The sequence below is a fragment of the Onychostoma macrolepis genome, chromosome 01, assembly GCF_012432095.1.
Source record: "Onychostoma macrolepis isolate SWU-2019 chromosome 01, ASM1243209v1, whole genome shotgun sequence".
Taxonomy (NCBI): Eukaryota; Metazoa; Chordata; class Actinopteri; order Cypriniformes; family Cyprinidae; genus Onychostoma; species Onychostoma macrolepis.
In genome coordinates this window covers 38,946,599-38,970,933 of record NC_081155.1, presented here as the reverse complement: position 1 = coordinate 38,970,933, position 24,335 = coordinate 38,946,599, and the positions used below count along the sequence as shown (strand labels likewise).

General features: G+C 36.6%; 1 protein-coding gene across 1 annotated transcript in view; it reads left to right on the top strand.

Annotated features, from left to right (window-relative positions):
- Window positions 1-327: 327 nt before the first annotated feature.
- The window catches only part of elfn1b (extracellular leucine-rich repeat and fibronectin type III domain containing 1b), an 89,711-nt gene continuing 65,703 nt past the window's right edge, over window positions 328-24,335 (top strand). The window contains exon 1 of the mRNA XM_058768338.1: window positions 328-622. The gene's annotated coding sequence lies outside the window, so the exon portion shown is untranslated. The remainder of the gene's footprint in view (window positions 623-24,335) is intronic.

The following is a 24,335-nucleotide window of genomic DNA, read 5'->3' as shown; positions in this document are numbered from 1 at the left end:
ATAATCATATAATAAAATATAATATGTGTAGAATTGAACTTATGTAGCCTACGTTGTAAGACGCCCCAACAATTTGTCGGAGCCTCGATCCTCCAGAAACCCCATCTTATTTCGCACCCTGGATAAAGTATGAACAGTGTAATCACTGAACAATATGAAAAATGATTTGGGTTAACGATTTCTAATCTGAAACCCCCCAAATAATGCCACAGTAATCTAATTCCCCCTCAGTGGGAAATAATAACAACCTGTCAATCACCCCCACCTCCCCACACACACAACTCGCTGTGAGTGTGTGTGTGTCTGACAGCATCTGACTGGTTGCTGCTCAGTCCACCGCTTGGTGGTGAGAAGTATAGGCACTCTGGCTCAGAGCAGGATAAACACGGGACGGAAGGTGGAAAAAATACGAACTCTCCATCACGCTTTAGACTAGAATTAATCACCGCGTGCTCCTCCGGACCAGGAGATTTGTAGCTGCCGCAGTGGCTTGTTCCAGCAGCGGGCATTTGCTGCTTGATGCGTCCGCAGTGCTGGATTTTGCAGTTCTGAAGTAAATGAGATCTACAGACCAACACTCTCTCATCACAACACCTTGACAGGAGGCTTGTCATCTTAAAAGGTAAGGCTTCAAGTTGCATTAAAATAAGAGGCGACGAACATTCTCTCTAGTCTGTAGTCAACTCTATGTGTCAATAGCGCAATGGTCTTTCGTATCGATATCCACTCATCGATTACACCCGCTTCGTTGGATTCGGCGCACCGGTCATAGGTAGCTCGTGAGGGTCTGTGCTTCCCTGTTCTGTGGGAAACATTTTGGCTCTCTACCTGTACCAAGGCCGTCTTATACCGAAGGGCATGAAGAAATTAGTATTCAGAGTTGGGCTACTCCTTTGCGACTGCTTCCGATCCAAGTGAGACCAGACCACCGAGCCTATCGGTACAGCGCTGTCTCATGCGATACGAATGAGATTTTAAGCAAGCGACAAATGTAGGACACAGACGGAAACGAGCGGAATGCAAAAAGTAAAAGCTGTTGTTCAGTAAAGGGGCCGTTCAGACTGGACGCGTTCCAACGTATTAAAAACGCCAAGACGGAGTGCAACGCAATGGAACGGATCGCAGGTGTTTTGAAGTTGAACTATTTTTTTTCCTCTTCTTTTTTAACTTGACAACAACAGCGTCTTAAGGCGTCTAAATAAATAAATAAATAAAAATTGTGCTTATGGCGTAAGGCAATGAGACGCGACGTAACGGCAAAAGATGTTCGTCTGGCGCATGTGTCCAAGCCAGGTTGCGAATTATGGGTTGGGGTTCTAATCAGGGCTGTCAATCAAAACAAATAGTTGAGGGGTCTTACAGAGTACATTCAACTGGTTTAATTGAATGTATTACATTATGGATTTTATTAACGTTCTCAAACTTTTCAGACACCAAATTTGTCGCAGTTTCACCTGCTCAAAAACACATTTGCGAATTGCTTTCGCCTGAGGCAATAACCATAGCAACAATACGCCGCTAGAGAACTTCCCGTTAGAAAATTTTCGTTGTTTGACTGTATGGGCGAAATATAAGTAGGAACTATAATTATAACTTCACCTCAATATTAACATATCACACGTACAGTATATTAAAGAAAAAACCCGTTAAAACGTGAAAAAATTGCTTTGGAGGCTACGTTTATTCCCTTGAAACACTGAAGCGCATGAATTCAAAATTCCATGAAATAGTTCATTTGTAGTCCCCAAAACTGCATTAATTCGCACATTGTATAATGAGCACACTGCATAAATCTACAAATTAAAAATAGCGCAGATTGAACTTGTATGTGAACGTTCCATTAGAACAGAAGCCATTCCAAAGGTTGAAATCAATATACAGCAAAGCTTTTCAGAACGCTGGACAGAGCTCAGTGTTGCTTGGTGTATCAAGTCTGCTTCATGATTTACTGAACGCGACTGGCTCAAAACTTGTAGTGGTATCAAGGTTCGTAAAATCATTACATGATGAAAAATATTATTTTATAGCTGACCTGGAGTGTTTTTAAATGAAGGTAAGTGATCACAATCTGAAAACTGCCACTGCCATGGAATCTTACTCGTTTGGGTGTGAATGTAAAAAATTTAATCGAGACCTTGCAAAGGCACTCTGTTTTGTGATTCATTTTCCAATGGAGTCATTGAAGGCTGAACAACTGAATCCTATTCAGTCTAATTGTGAGCAACTCTAGAGCTATTTGTTTTAATGGGTTTGTTAGGCATAGATGAATTAACAAATTTAAAGTATAAGTACTTACATCCAGATCGCAGCTTCCTCAGATGTCTGGTTGTTCATTTCATGAAGTCATGCTGGCCACTTTAAAAACATACAAAGATTTTGTTGTCTGTGCAGAAAAGTCTAGAATTTTGTGACAGATATCTGAGCTACTGTACAAACCAATGTACATATATCATGGTTGCTAGGATAGCACCTTTACTCAATTTCATAATTTGTTCATGTTTATGATTTGTCCAGAAGCAGACAGCTTTATTTAGTATCCAGCATGTTCCAAATATTCATTTAATCCAATGAATTTTAATAAATCAATATAATGGATGGAAAGGAAAGGAATGCACAGATGTAATGCATAAATGTGAGAACCTCAGAGAGATCAAAGTTTCTGTCTCTAAGCGAAGACTCTCTCTCCCTCATGTACTTTATAGCACTTTTCTTGCCCATTCTCATCAGATTCAGAAGGCTGCCCTACTTGCATTCATGAGAGATGATTTTTGGGAGAAGGGCTTAAACTATTAGCCTGAGTGTCTGACAATACAAATTCTCTTTGATGGTCAGAAGAACAGCAAAATTGAAGGCTTAGTCAGTTTAGCTCCCAGACAGTTTGAACTTGTAGCATAATGATGACTAGGTGTGTTTGTATGCAACTTGGCCACTGTAGTCCAAAGCAGACATCTATTTCGGCTGGGTGAAAATAACACAATTTGTCTTAAAGCACAGTTCATTCAAAAATGACAATTTGTTCATCATTTACTCAACTTCATGTCATTCCAAACCAGAAAGATTTTCTTTCTTCTGCTGAAAATAAGGTATTTTGAAGAATGTTCATAACCAAACAGTTTCGGATTCCATTGATGTCCACTGTATTTTTTGTTCAAACAAAAGTCAATGGGAACCAAAACTGTTTCTTCAAAATATCTTCTTTTGCATTCTACAGAAGAAAGAAATTCATACAGGTTTGGAAAGACATTTTATTTTATGTCATAGGTTTATTTACTCACCCTCAAGTCATTCCACCTAATATGCATTTCTTTCTTCTGGAACACAAAAGAAGATTCAAATTCAAAGAAGGCTGGATTTCAGTCCATTTCATTAACTTTCATTATATGGGAGGGGGGTAATCTTCTCAGAGGATGAGTAAATATTGGCAGAATTTTAATTTTCAGATGAACTGCCTTTAAAAATGAATCTGGAGATGAATTGTTGGGAATTTTGTAAGTCTGGAATTGCAAGAGTGGATGGAAATGGCCATGGAATTTCCACTGGGTAGTGAAATCTCATCCAAAATCCTGCTTAATAAACTTAAAGCTGCAGTTCGTAAGTTTTGCCTCTTTGTCACCATCTCTGTTTGAAAACCTGGAATTGCAGCTGCTTGCGGAATTATCTTCCTTGCGTGGGGTTGTGAGTTGGCATAGCTCCAGGGCGGATGAATCTAATGTTTTGAGGTGAATGTGTAGCTGTCAGTCACCGCACCGGTGTGGATGTTTACTGTACTTCGCAATAACATATTCTAGCCTATGTCTTGGAAATATGACCCAAATAAGAATTTTCACCGTATATTGCCATCTGAACAAGTAAGTAACAAGTCTGCCACTTTTGTTCTGACCAACTGAGGAAAAAAGCATTACCATAAATCGTGCAATGGTGATTAAATCTAAAGATCGTTTAGCTCATATCACATTAAACCATGTAAATTATTATTATTGTTATACTTTATTCTCAAATTATTAATGTTAACAACATCAGCATTGCGTGACTATGAGTGTAGTGTGTATTAGCGTATATATTTAAATTTCTGTACAGTCTAATATCTAATTGTCATGCCATTCGAATTTCATATTAATAAATTATTTTAACCCAAAAAGCTAACTATGCTCCCATCGAACTGGTTTTCTTTAAAAAAACAAATCTTGTGTAATCCCAGGCTATCTGTAATCAGAAGAATTTAAAACTGGCATATAATTAAATTTCATTCACATGTGTTTCATAAACACACAATCCTTTCTGGATTACAATCTACCATCAAAATGATACATTTAATTATTCCAGCTGCTGTGAGAAAAGGCTATAAACGTTCCGGCACCTGCAGGATCCTCACATGCGATAGCCTACTAGCCGGGACAACTTCTTTATATTTACAGACGTGACGTAATGACGCAGCGGCATGCTCGAATTTCCTGTGAAAACCTACCCGTACCACTCAAATTAGAAAACATTATTATAAGCTAACTGTTGTGAATCGGCCGCTAAAGTAAGGCGATAACACTGGCTGGTTATGTACTTGCTCAAATATTGATTTTGGATGATTTTTAACCAAAAAAAGTTACGGACTGCAAAAAAAGTTGTTGCGGCAATGCCACAGAAGAACCATTATAGGTACCTCAAAGAACCTTTTACTGAAAAGTTGTAAACCATTTTTTCTTAGTATGAAAAACCCTTTAATAATCTTTTAAAGAAGAACCTTTCTGTGTGCATAGGAAATGCTCCATGGATGTTTAAGGTTCTTCACATACACATATATGCCAATTAAGAACCTTTATAGTGAAACTGTACATTAAATATCAAATATATTCTGATTATCTGAGACTGTCTCACATTACGCAGCATTTTTGCATTCAGCGTAGACAGAAAAATCGCCTGTCACTGGAAACATGTCGCATCACACCTAGTTAAGACACGTCAGGTGGAATGCCATGAAGTATCATATCATCTGCCATTACAGATATTCAGTCTCAACAGTGTCACCTGCAGCATGATTAAACTTCCATCCTCTCTAAATGTGATTAGAGCATTTGAAAAGGCAAGGCGGCATGCTATCGGAGATGTAGCGTTGCCATGGTTGCCTTGACTTTGATCGACGTTGTGGTGTGTGACACTGGACGCATGCTCATTACCGGCTCCGCGCATCAAACGGCACCTTGCGTCTCGCTAGGCTCTGAGCTCATAAAAGAGTGTATTCCCCAGCTTGCTGCTGAGCTTGTTAGAGTCACTTTCAGATTGTGATGACAGACGTTCTATGTAATCAAGCAGTTATTGCTCTGCGTCAGCGTGGCCCTCACTTATCATACATACTGATAACAGAAATCAAACCCCTCTCGTCAATCTCCAGGCAACTGGGCATTGACCTCGCCTATTACACTGCAAGGATACCAACAGCTGTGGTGTATTCATTGTACAGCCGTGACATTATGACCTCTTATGTCTCACTGCATAATGGGTCAATATCTCCTGACATTTCCTTGGATTAATGTGCAACAAATCAACACAGAACAGAGGTCTACCACACTCACGCCACACATGCACAGGCCGAGGACGCAAGCTTGGGGAAGGCGATTAATACTGTGTCCACCTTTTGACCTACTTACATAGTTATGAATATTTTAGACATTTTTATGTATGCAAATTGGCTGTAAGTGAAAAAGAATCTGTGTTATAATTTAACAGAGACATGACTTGTGAAGCACACTTTGCTTGTCAAAGACAAATTATGTGGCTTTCAAAAAAAAAAAAAGATCAGAATATTTTAAATATAACAGCTTTGTTAAGATCTTGGTCATACAGGAGCATGAAAAGGGTACATAAGAAATAAAGAAGAGCAACGCAGTCTACTCAAATTGCCAACATCAGATGATTGAGTACCTACAATCGCTACAAAAACTAGAGCTAAAAATCTCAAGAATTTTTACCCTTTTTAGGATTTGAGGAATAATTTTAGCCAAACAGCCACTGTTGCATAGTAGGTTCAAAATGTTTCATATAAAACACAAAAAAGTCGATCTAGGCTCGTTGGAAAAACATGCCTGCAGAGACTTCCCTTACATTGCTTCTTGCACGTTTCGCGATACTTTCTGTGTGGAAAAAGTAAGCTTATTCAGCCTGCAATTAAAATTAGTTTGAAAAGGAATAAAATTTGGTGTTTTCCTGCCTTTAGTGCAGTATAAACTGTAGTATATACTGTATATATAGGTAAATTTTTTATGCCAATAAGCCTAGGTTGAAAAAATAATAATGTATATTAATGAACAGCACCAATAAAGTATATTAATAAAGAGCAATATTTAACTACATATTTTTACTGAATTATTTTACAATGGTTAATGATGCGAAATCCAATTCAGGCCAGACGGTTAGGTTGAAGGAATATGCTAATTTATTCTTTAAAGTTTCAAAAATAATAACTATGAAACATAACTCGAAAATGAAACATGAAATTTAATAATCATATGCAAAACAGCATATGCAGCTGTTAGTACAGTTAATACAAATCACTCATATTTCAAACCTTACATAGTTAAAACCATTAGTAAAGATAATAACCAATTTTGAGTTCATATTAAGTATTAATAAGGAACAATTTCCTTTTGAAAATACTACAAATATTCTAAAAAGAGATAAAATCTTCCTAAAAAGAGAAATCAATCTGCAATGAATAAAACCCGTCATAAAAGTTTTAAAAGGTGCACCCAAAGTATTGAAGAGTAAAACCTGAAGTTTCAAGAGGAGAGGAGAAGAGAGAAGAAGAGTCTGCAGGGGAGGGGTGCAGCACATCTTTTATACCCTTACAAAATCTAAATATAAGAAGAGCTCAATAATTAACATAAAGCTACAGTTTGTCACATATCAAAACACAATAACTGCCAAGCCCAAAGTCCACATGCTGGCTTAACCCAAATATCTCGGTACTTTCAGATCCTCTCTTTGGGGACCAAAACGGTCTTCCTCTTTCTGCTGTGCACTAGACATTTGAGATCAGTCAAAAATATCAACATGGCTTTTGGTTGCAAACACAAGCTAAAAGGAGCATATAGATCTCCTGCAAAAGTCATCTCTCAGCACATATCTTTCTGCAAAGACCATTTCACAGAGTCAAAACCTCTTAACCCTAGATAATTAACACGCTATATCTGACTACTTTTAATTATATGTATAAGGCAAAGATACAGTAGATATTTAAAGTCTGCCTACTTCAGTTATTTGAAAAACAACAATTTGTGCACATAAACAAACACATAAGCATAAATCATATTTGTAATCATACACATAAGCATAAGCCATATTTGTATACGTCATTTTTCCTTATCCAAGACACCAGTTAATGATTTAATTTATGAATGAATTGCTGAGGAGTGTCAAAAATGTACTCACCCTCATGTTTTTCCATTGTTCCAAACATGTATGACTTTCTTTTGTGGAACATAAAAAAAGATATTTTGAAACTTAGACTGTATGGACGAAAAAAACAAATTCTCAAAATATCTTTTCTGTTCCACTCCATTAGGGTGAGTAAATGATGACTATTTTTAAGAAAATCTATATTTAGGAAAGGGAATAATAAAAGTGCATTCAAATCATATCAATGTTTATCAATTGTGTATTTCTGCAGAAAAATTATTTTGCCAATAATCCATAAATATCCCCCAGTAGCAAAGATAACAGTTACAATTTCCATTAAATCTCAAGACAGACATGGAAAACATACATTTTATGAATATATCAAGAATAAATAAATAAATAAATATTGTGAGTGCTTTGCAAAACTAGTATTTAGTTGGGCCAGGGTACTGTTGAATGCAAGCATGCTTTTTGCCCAAATGATGTAGTAACAGTGTCTACCAGCAGGGGCTACCTGCCTAAACTTATCAGACAAACCTTGATCTCCTGGGTCAAACCGTGTAGTTTTGAAATGTCACAGCATACATTCTGAGTCATCTTATCCCATTCCGTTCTCTCCATGGTCTTTCGACTGCTTATAATGTTGGATAAAGAGCACTCTGCAGGACTATGAGCCATTGATGTGTGCTACCAGGACCATGTGTTTTGTGTCAGCTGTGAAGTCAATGATGAAGTATGATCTCATTAAGGTTGTCACGCTATTGGACGCAGTCCATTCTCTTCCTTCACCTTGAGGTCCTAATTCACACACTAACAATGATGTGTCTCTACCGCTCTCCGTGAGGGTCTTTTCAAAGTCATAACGGGTAACATACAGAGAAGATGGAGAGTCAGAAAGTCGTCCATTAATCAGACAAACCTGTCAGTCGGACCCCCAAGGTTTTGCAGAAGCTGGTGGGAATCCACATGCGCTCAGCTCCGATGTCAAGAAGACCCTTTTTTCTGAGTTCTCCTTTAATGATGAAAGTGTGTGTACGTGTCAAGGCCGGGGCTTTCAGATTCCTTTGCCCGTTTCCTCTCTTTGTTCTTACTTCCGCACGTCTTAAGCCTGTTTTTTTTGTTCCGCACCAGTTCTTTAACCCAGGAGATCCGCCACTGAGTGTCTAATTGAGGATCTTTCTGCTCCAGCCTTGCCCAATTAAAGCTAGTGCAGTTAGCGCAGAGTGCAGAAATGCAGTGGGGCAAATCTGCGTAAGATGAATGGCTCTTATTCTTAATCCTGTCATTAGTGGAGATCTATTCTTCGCCTTTGGGTTTTTAATAACCTAGGGTATAGAACCTCCTCGCCCGGCCTACCAGCATCTACCACACATCCCCTCCAGCGCATCCACAATGCTCCACTTGTTTTTAACCTCCGGAAATTCAGTCATGAATTTAATTAAAGAAACTGTTATAGACTTAAAGTGTTGCCAATGGCCTGCCCACTTTAGTCTTTCAGTCTCGCATGATTAGAACTTGCAATTGCTGTGCTTCTCAGGGTTTGAGGCCTAGAATAGAATGGCTTGTTTATTTTAGCTACTTGTCCTGGCAATTGTCATTAAAGGGACAGTTCACCCAAAAATAAAAATGAACATCTCGAACATGTATGATATTTTTAGATATCATAGATATCAGATATGCAATCTAAGTCAGTGGGGTCCAGTGTTGTTTGGAAGCTAACGTTCTTCAAAATATATTTTTTTGTGTCCCACAGAAGAAAGAAAGTCACACAGGTTTGGAAGAACATGAGAGTGAGTAAAGGCTCGTTCACACCGAGATCGATAACTATAGAGCACCATATTTAATTTTTGACAGGTTAAATTCTGTCAATGGTCTGTACTGTTGTTTAACAACATACCGATTGTTCAGGTGAAGTTGTGAGCCGTAAAAATTACTTGATCTAGGATCTTTATGCAGTGTGTTCCAGTGTAAAGACTGTAAGTCTATCCCTCATAGCCTTGTTTTCCTCTGCGTATAATTTAATATGGCGTCGAACCTGACTAAGGTCTATAAAGATAACTATAACAATAACTATATTAAACTGTACAACCCAACAAGTTAAGGCAACTCAAACCATTTGAAGAAACCGAATGCATTAAGTGGAATATGAAAACGAGTATTCATAAATATTGTTTTTAACCTTAAATGGTAACCTTAAAAGAAAAAAAAACAAAAAACAAACAAACCTTGATTATTTCATAATATTATATAAACTATAAATCCACTCAAATACTTTGTGTAGCTATAACCTAACTAAATTGGTGCATGCTAAATATAATTGTATTCTAAGTGTAATTAGTGGTGCTTGCTGGTTACTATTGCTCATACATACTATTCAGAACGCATCTACCAGTTATGCTACAGACATTAAATTGTGTGGTAGTAAAAATTTACAATTTAATGTCTGTAGCATAACTGGTAGATGCGTTCTGAATAGTATGTATGAGCAATAGTAACCAGCAAGCACCACTAATTACACTTAGAATACAATTACATTTAGCATGCAATTAGTTAGGTTATAGCTACACAAAGTATTTAACAGTCACAAAATGTTAGAAAATACTTACATAACTATAATATTGTAGATAATATGGGATGGGCTCATCTTGGGCAAGTAGAAAATCGCCTAGCGACCATTCAGAATCATTTGGTAACTGCATAGCAACACCTTGGCAAAAACCAGAAAATAAAAGACCTAGATGTAAATGCAAATGTAAATGTGAAAATAGCCTTAATTGGACCAAACTGGATAAGAGCATCTGAATCAATAGAAAAAATCAATGGAATAAAAAAAAAAAAGTTGTACACAAAGTTGTAAAGTTACAGCTTACTGCAGCTTTAAAGAGATTAAAAGAGGGGGAAAAAACGTTCCTTCAAACCAGCTGTGTGGACCAGCTTGGAAAATTGGATACACCTGAATGCTTTACGTCTCAAGAGAAGTCAAGTCTGCCCATCTTCCTTGACTTCTCTGACTTTGTACAGCTCCACTAACTCAAGAAAGAAAAGCAGCAGTTTTCTAATTTCAAATAGCTCATTAGCTTATATGCTTGTGTTGTATTTCAAGTTTAACAAAGTATTAAGCACAGGAGCTTCAATAAAGGTCTTTTACGAGGGTTTTGGTTATGGCCAAATATTAGCAGGTTGCATATTGAAAGTTTGCTGAGGTAAACAGGAAATTGTGAGAAAAAAAAAAAAGAAAAGGCTGCAGCGTTGCTCTTGGCACAAGCTGGGATGTTCTCAGACCAGCTGTCCCTGCCACCAATCTAGCTGTAGTCATTATAAAAGAAAATTATGAAACCTGGAGACAGATCAGCAGGAAGTTGCAATATCTGCCACGACCCACACATTAACACCATGGCCTGTTAAGCACAGATAAGACAGAAGCACTCAGCAAACTTCCTCCAGTAGCGCTCCACCATCAGTGTTTTGTTTCCCTTGAACACTTCAATTTAATAGAGTAAAGATGGGGCTGTGAGTGCTAAGATTATATCACACCGAAAGCACACAAACTAGGACTGTGACTAATAGCAATTTTCACATTGGCATGTATGGGAGAGCAGCATCAACGCTGTTCTCTAATTGGATGAAAGTTTACCGCCGCCGAACCTTTTCGGGAAGCATTTTTTCATTCTAATGGCTGAGATCTGTGAGCCTGGAGGCTCTTTCAAGGCTGTTTTCACGAGCGCTGTTTGTGATGTCTAGCATTAGAGGTCGACCGATTCATCGGTTTTGCCGATTAATCGGCACCGATAGTTGATTGCCACAACTATCGGTTATCGGCAAAAATCCATGCCGATAGTTTTCCGGTTTGCAATCGTTGCTGGAGTGGCTGAGAAGGGTCCGCTGGCATTATACAGTACGAGAAATCACTGACAGCACGTGTTGTTTATTTTGACACGTGACACTGCGCGCTGCACAGAGCGGGAAACTCCAGACTCGCATTTAAATACAGCCGACAGAAAAGCCTGCCGCGGAACAGAGCGCCATTCACATAGTTTTCTATTAAATTACATTATATTTGTCCCAAATTGTTGTGAATGTACATAATGACTTCACCCTAGGCTATAAATTATGTATTGTGCATTTTTCAGCAAAACGTTTGTCTTTCTGTGGCTCTAATAAAGTGTATGCTTCAGTATGCTTCATATAGAGAGCTGTAATACAGATTGCGTGTTCTCTTTCCTCTTGCTCAGTTTTTTTAAACACCAAACTTCAAACTCATTTATGCCACATTGTTCATTCTTGAAGCAAACTTATGTCCGTTTGGTGATTAAATAAATTGTTTTAGACCGCTACTTGATTTGAACGCAAAGCATCTGGCATGTGTGTGTGATACCTCTGAGTTCTCCTAGACGCAGCGCTGCGCTTTTGCGCTTTTGGCGCTTTTGTTTTGTGACTTAACTTTTTTTTTTTTTTTGATTAGATAATTATCAAGTGTTAAAAAATAAAAGCAAATAAAGTGTTCGAGTACACATACAATATCCATATGTATGTAATTGTAATGCTATGGCCTTGTGTAGAGCATGGCTGTTGAAATTAAATGGTAATATTTAACAATAAGAGTCCGTTCGTAGCATTAATGAAAACTGTAGAAGTATTGTTCCTTGTTAGAGTTTGTTCATTTCAACATTCACTATTAGCTAATAATAGGCTACATTTTTAAATTTTAAAGTTTCTTCTTTTAACATTAGCAAACTATGAAATAACTTTAATGATCAATATAGTAAATAATATTAATATTTTTTATTCATTTACAAAGTATGGTTCAGTACTGTTGCTGCTTATTTTTTATTTTTTATTTTTTTAATAGTAAAGCACTAGCTCTCTGTCAGTATCTATTTTTAAAACTATCGGTTGATTAATCGGTATCGGCCAGTGTGGTCCAACCTAACTATCGGTATCGGTAAAATCCACTATCGGTCGACCTCTATCTAGCATGATGAAAAGGAAAAAATCATTTAAAACATGTTTTGTATTCATGTTTGATACATTCTGAAAGATATATAAATAAAATAATCTAAATTTCATATATATATATATATATATATATATATATGTGTGTGTGTGTATATACAGTATGTTCCTTACATGAGAATGCACCTGATCTATCCCAAACCTATAACTGATAAAACATTTTTAGAGAAATTAGTTGTTTAAGGAATAATAATTATTATTATGAAAAAAAACAAACAAACATTGTCCCAGATTTTAAGACTTTTGATTAAAATGTTATACATTTTTTACAATTTACAGCCAGTTTTTATTCTAATCTCAGTTGTTCTCATTTGTAAATCGCTTTGAATAAAAGCGTCTGCTAAATGACTAAATGTAAATGTAGAACATTGGAGTCATGGTCTATATCAAGTGTATTTTCAATGTTTTTTGAATATTCAGTCTGACAAGTGTTGTCATTTACTTTACAGTAAGTACTCAAAATCAACCAGAAGCACTAACTTTTTGTCTTTTTTGTCAATAGCACAGTCATGTCGTCTGATTTGTATGACTCTGATGACCTTGTAAAAAGTCTTATACCAAAATCTTTACCAAAGACTTCCAGTAATTTGTAGCTGATGACTTAATGAAAATCTGCAGAACTCTTATGATTTCATTTACCTCATGGAAATGCACCTTCAGTGACCTCGTTCATTTACTTTTTTCTTTCCTTTTTTTGTATGTTTCACAGCATGAGGTCGGAGAGGTGTGCCTTAGCCTCCGGCGCTGGCTAATTAAAAAATACGCGTGGTAATGACTCATCATGCTCAGAGAGCGTAGTCTCTTGAGTCTCATTTCTCTCCGATGTCTTATTCAGGGCAATGACAGCAGGACTCATTCTGAATATTAATAACCAATAGGAAAATAAGTGATGTAATGCTTTAAGTGGAACATGTTTGGACTGTGCAATCTTCATAGAAACTTATTCTAACCTGTAAAGTAAAACTAGAAAACTTTCTCAATATACTCTAATTAAGTATCTTCATTAAATATAGCACTTAAACTCTCATATAAATGACTAGACTCTATTCAGACCCTTCAGAGAAAAAAATAATAATTTTACAGAATTAAAAGTTCTGACATTTAAATTAAAATTGCTTCAAATACTTTTATAAACTAAATTACTTTGTTGAATACTAAAAATACACTGTTCACAAAATTTCCCATAGCAGAACCTAAAATGAAAAATTATCGTACAATTGGCAACTGAAGTTAATTCAAATAACTACAACACTTTTGGAAAACAACTCCCCAAAATCTGTGGCAGTTGTCAGATTTTAGCTGATGTCGCTCAGAGGAATATTTCTTACATTAGTAAGAAAAGATTTAGTCACAAAGTCAAATCTTGTTGACAACTGACAACTTTGTTAAATTAATTTTAAAATTGCATCTGGTTGGAGCTGTGGCACATGATGCAACGATCATGACATACTTAGGATATGAAGCTCAATAAGACCTGGGTTTGAATCTAAGCTGGGTCATGATGTCCTGATCCCATTCTCTTGCTGACTCCCTCCCTCCCTCCCTCCATCTTCCTGTCAGTTTTCCACTGACCTGTATGATAAAAACAGAAATGTCAATGTATTTTTTTATCTGTTTGGATCTAAAGAACAGTTGTGCAAATGAAGTCTATTTTTTTTAAGAAGCAATAGGATCAAATACGAGACATTCCACTTTGGTATCCGCATCAAATTAAATTTACAAAAGTGATTTTATATACAAAGAAAGCTTATTAAATGGCAGTAAATTGTTTAATGTTTCAACCCCAAAGACAATGCAACAGTCACTTTGAAAGAGCTACAAATTTCAGTAACATTACAACGAAGGTAGATCAAACTGCTAACCATTATCAAGAGCTTTATGCAAGAATTACGCAAATTTGCCTTTATTCCAGAAAAAGTAACGATGAATATGAAAGGGAGAAACTGCAACGAGAAGACTGTGTGCAAAAACCTAAGAATGGTATTGCTTCATACAAAAAATAAGCAATAGTAATTTTCAAAATTACTGTTGAAACATTTTGCCGATTTTGTTTTATGTTATTGAGACAAAACTTTTTGAAGATTTCAAATACATAAGAAACTATACTTGTGCAACTGTTCAAGTATACAAAGCCTTTGTTTGGCTGTGGTTGCATCATGCTTTTTATCTGGACATCCTGTTACAACAGAAAGAAGAATGAATGGTGCAAAATACAAATAACTTCTGCAAAAGGACCTGTTTCAGTCTGCTATAAACAGAAGGTCCATGTCAAAGTTTTTCTGTCATGATAATCATCACAAACACTAGGCCAAATTAACATCAGAGTGGCTCGAGAACAAAAAGTTTGAATGAATGAATGTGTTACAATGGTTTACTCAAAGCTGTGATCTCAGTCCAGCTGACAATCTGTGGCACTATTTGAAAACTGCACTGCGCAAGCATGTGAAGCTGGTACCTGCCCCAGAAGACCACAATATATTAATACAGCAAACTTTTCATGCAAAAAATGCCATGCAAAAAAAGCATTTTAAATGATAAAAAATACATACAAAATTACGACTTTCTACTGGTCAGATGTTGATCATGACACCTGTGTGAACTTCAAAACTGACTTTTGGCTCAACTTAACTTTCTATGGCCTGGTTTCACAGACAGGGTTTAGACTAAGTCAGGATTAGGCCATAGATAAATTAAGACATTTAAGTAATTTTTATAAAAGTACCTTAGAAAAAACATTACTGGTGTCCATCTTGAGACAAAACAAAGGCACTGATATATTTTAAGATCAGTCAGTGCAAGTTGCTTTCAGCTGAAACAGCTCTGATTTACATTTTAGTCTAGGACTAGGCTTAAGCCTTGTCTGTGAAACCGGGGGATAATGTCTTATATAGCCAATATTACAGATTCAATTTGGTTTGATATTGTATTACCAATTCAATTAAATCTTTCCATGTTGCTTGAGTGACCAAACACTTTTTGGGAGCACTGTTGTCTTATCTATATCATATAAAATAATCAATATTCAGTTTTAGCTTTCTGTACTTTGAAATAAAATAAAAAAAATATTAAAGACAAATACCACAGAGAACAAATTCTAAACAGAATTCTTCTTTTAATTTTTAATTTTTTTCCTGCTCCAGAATAAAAATTAAGCTAATTTCAACTTCTCAGCTCACAATTCTTACTATCTTTCTAGCAATTCTGAGAAAAAAGTCTAAACTGCAAGATATAAAATCCCTATTGCGAGTTTATACTATAAAAACTATAACTGTAACTATAACTTGCGAGTTTATATCTTACAGTTTGGACTTTTCTTCTCAATTCTGAGATAAAAAGTCACAATTACCTTTTTTATTTCTTTATTCAGTGGCGGAAAAAAGCATCCATGCTGCTAAAAGTTAGAAATTCTTTAAAACTTCACAACATCTGCAACTTTTCAATGACAAAAAAAAAATGTTTTATTCCCCCGTATGCAGTGTTATGATGTCATTGCCTGTTCTGATGATATTTATTGCATTATTCTCTCCACTTACGTAAGACATTTGAGTAAAAAGTAAGTGCTTCTTCATGAACACTCTCACTGTCTAAAGGATGTGGAGCCATCACTAGACCACATCTGAGCATAGAAAAAAAATCAATTACTTTTAAAAACCATTCATAGCAAGTTAGTCAGATTGAGGATAAATATAGAACATCAGACGGGGTGAACACGAACATCTCTTAGACTGTTAGAGCAGGTAAATGTAATTAAGATAAATGCAGGCTTTGTGTAGCGGCAGATATTTCCCCTGTGGCCACAGAGAAAGGGAGCGAGTTCGTGACTGAGAGAGAGTTTGCTTTTCAAAGACGCAACTGGGAAAACTCAGAAAAGGATTGGCAAGGACACAAAGTTTTGATGCATTACTGTATACGTGTTTGCACAGTGAAACTGATAAACCAATAATGAAACCATTACTGAAGGGTTCAGTTACATATAACAATGGAGACACCATTAGCGCTTTGTATCGACTTTGCTTTAATGTTTTCTGACGGCCGTATAACTGGTCATTACTGTAACTGACAGTATTTGCTTTCAATAGCCACAGTTTGCTGTTTCAGACTGTATTATGTAGGTGTTTGAGTGTGTGTGAATCTGTGTGCGCCTGTCTGCATTTCAACAAATATAATTACTGTGAATATAATATTTCTCTCATGCTCCACAGCTCTTGTTCTTGAACTGTCACTCTAGGAACAATAGACGTATGAAATATGTACACTAACGCTCAAAGGTTTGGGTTCTCTAAGATCTTTTGTTTCTGAAAAGTTTTGAAAACCCTGAATTTATTTGTTAAAAATTGAAGTAAAAATAGTAATATTGTGAAATATTATTACAATTGAAAACAACTATTGGCAACTGATGGCAAGGCTGATTTTTTTAGCAGCATTTCAGTGCCACCTGATCCTTTAGAAATCAATCTAATATGCTAATTTTGTGCTCAATTATTATCATTATTATGTGCTAACACTTGTGCTGCTTAATATTTATGTGGAAACTGTGATTGATCTGTTTTTAGTATTCTTTGATGAATAGCAAGTTCAAATTTTTTTATTTAAACTAAACTTTTACTCTCACTTTTGGTCATTTAAATGCATCCTTGCTGAATAAAAGTATTTATTTCTTTAAAAAAAAGAAATCTGACTAACCTCAAGCTTTTGAACAGTAATATATAGTACAGTAAAATATTAGTGAGATTATTGTGCAAATGCTGCTTATATGTCTAATTTAGAGCTATATAAAAGAGCTAATTTTCCTGCCGCAAAAGAGATACTGAGTGTACGTAAATTCATAAACACTCAGTGGATTTAAATAAAACATGTAAAAGAATATAAATGTCTTCAAAGCGATAATTTTCTTTCAAAGTTGATAAAAAGAATGCTGAGCTAAGCCAAGAAATGTTACATTCAAGCAAATGCAGCACAGAACACTCAATTTTCTCCAAAAGAACCTAGAAATGTCAAAAAAATGATTATCAACTGATTATCTAGTCAAAAATATTGTTTGGTATACCTGAATCAACTTCAAATCTATCCATTTGAACCAATCACCTGAGCTTTAAGAGATGCGATTGTTGATGCTTTTTGGGCCAGATGGAGTAGTTACAGCATCTAGCAGAGGCTAACTAGGCCATGCTAACCAGCTAAACCTTACACAAATACAAGCCATATTTAAGGATCAGGTCAGGCAGAAATAGCTCCTTAAAGACAATAGCACATTTTCTCATTGTACAGTGTATACTGTACGTTCTATAGAACTGAAGCAGGAAGTAGGGCGAAGAAACTACAAAGTCCACATGGCAGAAATCTACACTTTACACAATTACAATTAAAGTTCAGCATACAGTATCTCACAGAAGTGAGTACACCCCTTACATTTTTGTAAATATTTTATTATATCTTTTCATGTGACAACACTGAAGAAATGACACTTTGTTACAATGTAAAGTAGTGAGTGTACAGCTTGTATAACAGTGTAAATTTGCTGTCCCCTCAAAATAACTCAACACACAGCCATTAATGTCTAAACCGCTGGCCACAAAAGTGAGTACACAAGTGAAAATGTCCAAATTGGGCCCAAAGTGTCAATATTTTGTGTGGCCACCATTATTTTCCAGCACTGCCTTAACCCTCTTGGGCATGGAGTTCACCAGAGCTTCACAGGTTGCCACTGGAGTCCTCTTCCACTCCTCCATGACGACATCACGGAGCTGGTGGATGTTAGAGACCTTGCTCTCCTCCACCTTCCATTTGAGGATGTCCCACAGATGCTCAATAGGGTTTAGGTCTGGAGACACGCTTGGCCAGTCCATCACCTTTACCCTCAGCTTCTTTAGCAAGGCAGTGGTCGTCTTGGAGGTGTGTTTGGGGTCGTTATCATGTTGGAATACTGCCCTGCAGCCCAGTCTCCGAAGGGAGGGGATCATGTTCTGCTTCAGTATGTCACAGTACATGTTGGCATTCATGGTTCCCTCAATGAACTGTAGCTCCCCAGTGCTGGCAGCACTCATGCAGCCCCAGACCATGACACTCCCACCACCATGCTTGACTGTAGGCAAGACACACTTTGTACTCTTTGTACTCCTCACCTGGTTGCCGCCACACACACTTGACACCATCTGAACCAAATAAGTTTATCTTGGTCTCATCAGACCACAGGACATGGTTCCAGTAATCCATGTCCTTAGTCTGCTTGTCTTCAGCAAACTGTTCGTGGGCTTTCTTGTGCATCATCTATAGAAGAGGCTTCCTTCTGGGACGACAGCCATGCAGACCAATTTGATACAGTGTGCGGAGTATGGTCTGAGCACTGACAGGCTGACCCCCCACCCCTTCAACCTCTGCAGCAATGCTGGCAGCACTCATACATCTATTTCCCAAACACAACCTCTGGATATGACGCTGAGCACATGCACCCAACTTCTTTGGTCGACCATGGTGAGGCCTGTTCTGAGTGGAACCTGTCCTGTTAAACCGCTGTATGGTCTTGGCCACTGTGGTGCAGCTCAGTTTCAGGGTCTTGGCAATTTTCTTATAGCCTACGCCATCTTTATGTAGAGCAACAATTCTTCTTTTCAGATCCTCAGAGAGTTCTTTGCCATGAGGTGCCATGTTGAACTTCCAGTGACCAATATGAGAGAGTGAGAGTGATAACACCAAATTTAACACACCTGCTCCCCATTGACACCTGAGCCCTTGTAACACTAACGAGTCACATTACACCAGGGAGAGAAAATGCCTAATTGGGCCCAATTTGGACATATTCACTTAGGGGTGTACTCACTTTTGTGGCCAGCGGTTTAGACATTAATGGCTGTGTGTTCAGTTATTTTGAGGGGACAGCAAATTTACACTGTTATACAAGCTGTACACTCACTACTTTACATTGTAGCAAAGTGTCATTTCTTCAGTGTTGTCACATGAAAAGATATAATAAAATATTTACAAAAATGTGAGGGGTGTACTCACTTCTGTGAGATACTGTATATATATATATATATATATATATATTTAGATGCATATGAAAAGCCTGCCTTGGTACAGTACATAATCCAAATAGTTTTTTTTGTCCAACAAATTGGGCAAGCTGGTGCAGAAAATGTAGCTTTTTTGTTAGTGAGTTATGTAATGTTTTTAATGAACATAATTCACACAAAAACATCATTTCGGTTTTGTCAGGCCTTTCCATTGCTGTCCCTTCCTGTTTTTTCCTAAATAGGAGTAAAAGAGCCAAGAATACAAGACTTAAATCATTCATTCTGCATCTGTCTGTATCTGTCTCTGATTATCAAACCCCTCCATTCATAATTAAAGGCATAAAAAACTTCAAGTAGTCAACCGCAGGGAAACAAGGCCTCCTGTTGCCATAGAAACAAACTGCATCGGAAAACTTCAGAGGGCGTGCTAGCGTTCAGGCGAGTGTGTGTGTCTGTGATGGTGAGAAAGAAAAAGATAGGGCAAGAAAAGGAGAGGGAGAGAGAGAGAGAGAGAGAGAGAGAGAGAGATAAACCCCTGGGAGAGAGTGCTGATTAAGTTTTCCCCTCTAGTATGTGTGTGTATATGCTGGCATGTGCATGTGTGAGCAGAAGTGACACCGTTTTTTAAGTTCTGTGAAATTTTTTATAAAGACTTTTTATAAGTTTAACAGACGAAGGACTAGTATACTGAACATAAAGATCCTTTACTCACTACTCACTAAGGGTCATTCACACAGAATGCGCTTTTGCTTTTAAAAAAACATGAAACATAGGCAGCGGAATGGAGAAACACGTTTTTCTACTGCATTTTTAGAATGCCAATATCCCAGGTTCTAAACTCATTAAAAATCACTGGACAAGCTGGTGATGGTGTTTGAATGAACATCAAAATGACTTGTTGTCCCTTTTAATTTGTACAGAGATTTTTTTACATTTTGTTTGAACACAACTGAAATATTTTCAGTCTCAACTGTTCAGTCTAGACATCAACACGGTTCAGTGGAGATCCTTTTTGTTAAATCTTCCACCGTTCTTCTGAGAAATCTCACACGTGTCTCCAGCGTTTCAGAAGAAGTCTCAGCTCACCTCAGGCTTGCCAAGTCTTCAATCCAAAAGAAAGAGATACGAATATGAACCTAAACATTTCTCATTAAGTTCTCCCAAAACCAAATTATCTGAGCTATTCTATACACGTATTTTATACTGTAGCATTTGTCACTGTATATTTCAACAATTCTCTCATTTTTATCAATTTTTTTTCACCTAAGAAATTTTAGGAGAATCAATGGAGGTGAATGAACACCATACTGAGCCATGTGTCACATACTAAACCAGTGCTATTTTATTATCATTTATGTATTATATTATATTATATTGAATAAACCTTATTTTATTTTCAGTTTTCATATTAATTTCAGTTTGTGTTAGAAATTATTATGAGCTTTTGTCATTTTTATTAGTTTTAATTTTTCATATTTTTTTAGCTTTATTTTAGTTTTATTTTAGTAATACTAGTACTTTATTTTAAACCTTATTTCATATAGTTACTAAGACAGCTTTTTTATTTATTTATTTTTTACTTTTTTAAAAAGTTTTTCATCCAATATTTGTATTTTACTTTATTTCACTAAAATGATAATAAATAATTTTAGTTTTAGTTAAAGTTTCCATGAAAACCAAATCAACTTTTTTTTTTAAATGAAATATTGCAGTGTTTTTTATAAGTGATTTATCCATGCACCTGAATTTTTTTTTTTGTCCTCTAGTAATTTTTAATCAAATAATTTCCACTTTCCCTTGCAATGACATCTCTTCTCTTCTCTGATGACATATGTCTTGATGTGAGAGTAGGACAACCGGTCTCTAGTATATGATCACAGAAATAGCAAACGACAACGATAAAACGATTCACTTAATTCCTGATGAACAAAATCAAGTCCCCCATTTTTTCCTCATTCAGGAAGCCGTTTCACTTGGATGTACATCACAATTGGGAAGAAAAGGCAATTGCAAATTCCTTTTTATGCCAACTTGAACTATAACAACACTAGCCTAACCCAGCCATTTACTACTACAACTAAAGCATTTATCTCCAAATGAGATGTAAAACTGTGAAGAGGAACTGATATAAGTTAGCACTTAAACTTTAAAGTGCATTGTCACAGAGAAAAGTTACGACTAAATCTCTGCAACTTTACTGTCTGGAACAGAGTAGCTGCATCAATTTTCAAGCTGTTGCTCAGCTCTCTTGCTTTAAGACTTAATTCCATTTATAGAGTAAGAAAATGTTTCAAATGACGAAAGTCCATCATCTGACATTGCATGACTCACTCAGACACTTTTATTACACAGCTGTCCGCTAGATTTAATTGACATTCCCCACCAGCCAATAGGTGTGGAGTGCTGTATAGATTGTGGGTGGTATTCTCCAATCAGATTGCATGTTCGAAGCAGATAGTGTCAGCAGCATCAGGCCATTACAGAAGTGCAGGGATGTGTGCAATACTAATGATGTCTTACTGTACAGCCTCAAAGTCATTGCTTCGCAGAGAGACAGTGCAATCTCAGTGCAAGCCCAAACTTTTTAAATTTTTAATGGCATGGTTATATGTGCACTCTGTCATCTAGTGTTGTCTATATAGGTACTGAATACTGGCGGTCAGTAGCCCTAATGTGCTCAGAATGGGAATGAGTGCTGCAGTGCAGGCGTGCAATGAACAGACTTTATGGGGTGCTTGGAACATTACTGTTGCTCATTCTACTATTAGCAATTTGAACAAACCCCTAACCTTTTGTTCTGCATGTTGAGGAGCGGTGTGCCATTATACTATGCTAAGCAATCAGAATTATGATTTTCATTTTGTGGATATTACAAAAAAAAAAATCCCATAAATTTAGATTGAAGGAGTTACTCGAGCCAGGAGTCATAGAGACTTGGGCTTGAACCAGTAAGCAACCAACCAGAACACCTTGGCAAATAGCTGCAACAACACAGCAATGCATTAAAAGAATAGTTTGTGCAAAAAAATGGACATTTGCTGAAAATGTACTCACCCTCAGGCCATACAAGATGTGGATGAGTTTGTTTCTTCACTGGAACAGATTTGGAGAAATGTAGCATTACATCACTGACTCACCAATGGATCCTTTGCAGTGAACGGGTGCCATCAGAATCCAAACACGTCATCTAAGTAATCCACAAACTCACATGTTTGTAATTTTAAAAATCCATTGAGATGTTTTAACTTTTAATTGTCATGTCTGGCTAAAATACCTCTCCATAATCTATAATAATGCTTCCTCCGGTGTAAACATCCATCCCCTACTGTCCTCTAAGATCCAGACTGTTTTTATTGTAAACTGTGTTTGATCTGTGCATATCTTTCTCCTGATTCAGACGAGATGACTTTTTCCCCTTAGAAAGCAATATTATGGATAGAGGAATCATATTTTAGCCAGAAGCAAAGGTTTGACGTTAAAAACATCTTAATCTATACATCTATATGCAGCTTGTGGATTATTGTGATGTTTTTATCATTTGTTTTGACTCTCATTCTGACGGCACCCAATCACTGCAGAGGATCCACTGGTGAGCAAGTGAGGTTATAAAATTCACCAAATCTGTTCTGATGACGAAAAACTCATCTACATCTTGGTTGGCCTGGGGGTGAATAAATGTTCAGCAAAAATTCATTTTTAGCTGAACTATTCCTTTAAAACACTTAGAACCATCATGGGTTTTTTTGCACTGAAGAATTTGGCCGAATTAAAAAAATGTTCAATGATTTCATAAACCTGTGAGCACAAGTGTTAAGCACAGAAAGAAGAGTGAAAGGTATGTGCGTGTTTGTTTGTGAGCGTGCATCCTGTTGTGCATCAATATTTTGCTTGCAGGGCGTTTTATGAATACCTCCCCTTTATGAAATGTGATTTACATATTTCCACTGGAGAGAATGTTAATGAGGGCCTGGGCTGTCAAAAAGTTTTGTCAGCGTTTGCATTTATTCCCGACACTGGATGGATGTGTGTCCAAACATAGTTTTATTCTTTTTAGTGCGTGACACATGCACATGCACGTCTTCAGTATGACAGATTTATTCTGAGTGCATTATTTCAGTTTCTTTTTTATGAGGTCATCAATATTGTAATAGAAAATAATTTCTTAATGCAAGAGTAAAGGTTCCTTGTGGAGACTGTTGAACTCTTGGTCAGGGTGGCTCATACCCACATTATCTGAAAAACTGGCGAGTGTCTCTGACATTTCATTTTATTTCCTTCTATTTTTTGTCTTCCTTCCAAGGTAAAGCAAACATCTGACTGTTTCTGTGCAGAATATTCCTCTCCTCAACAAATAAACTACTAAAGCTAAAACTACTAAAGCCAAAAACATCACACACTCAGCTCACTGCACACAAGACAGGAACACTGTCGTTCTAAAGGGTGATGTGTAATTTTTTAGATGTTAAAATAGTTTATATATCCCAATTTATCCCTATATAGCCTGACATAAGTAAAAAAAATCAATTTTTAAGATAAAAGTTTGTTGAACCTTTAGACAGTATTTTTTTTTAAAAAGTTTGCACATGTGCTTTCTGTTTTGTATCACTTGATACATCAGCCTTTTATGGCTAATATAGTATGATATAATGAGAATATGAAGCTCACACTTGAGGAGGGAAAAAAACCCATCAATTTTATTCTCAGGCCCAAAACAAAATTATGCAATTTATTGCAGATGTTGTTATTTTTATGCCAAAACGGTAAGATAAAATTCTGACTACTTACATTAAAGGGTTACTCCACCCCAAAATGAAAATTTTGTCATAATCACTTACCCCCATGTCGTTCCAGACCTGTAAAAGCTTCGTTCGTCTTCAGAACACAATTTAAGATATTTTGGATGAGAACCAGTAGGCTTGTGATTTT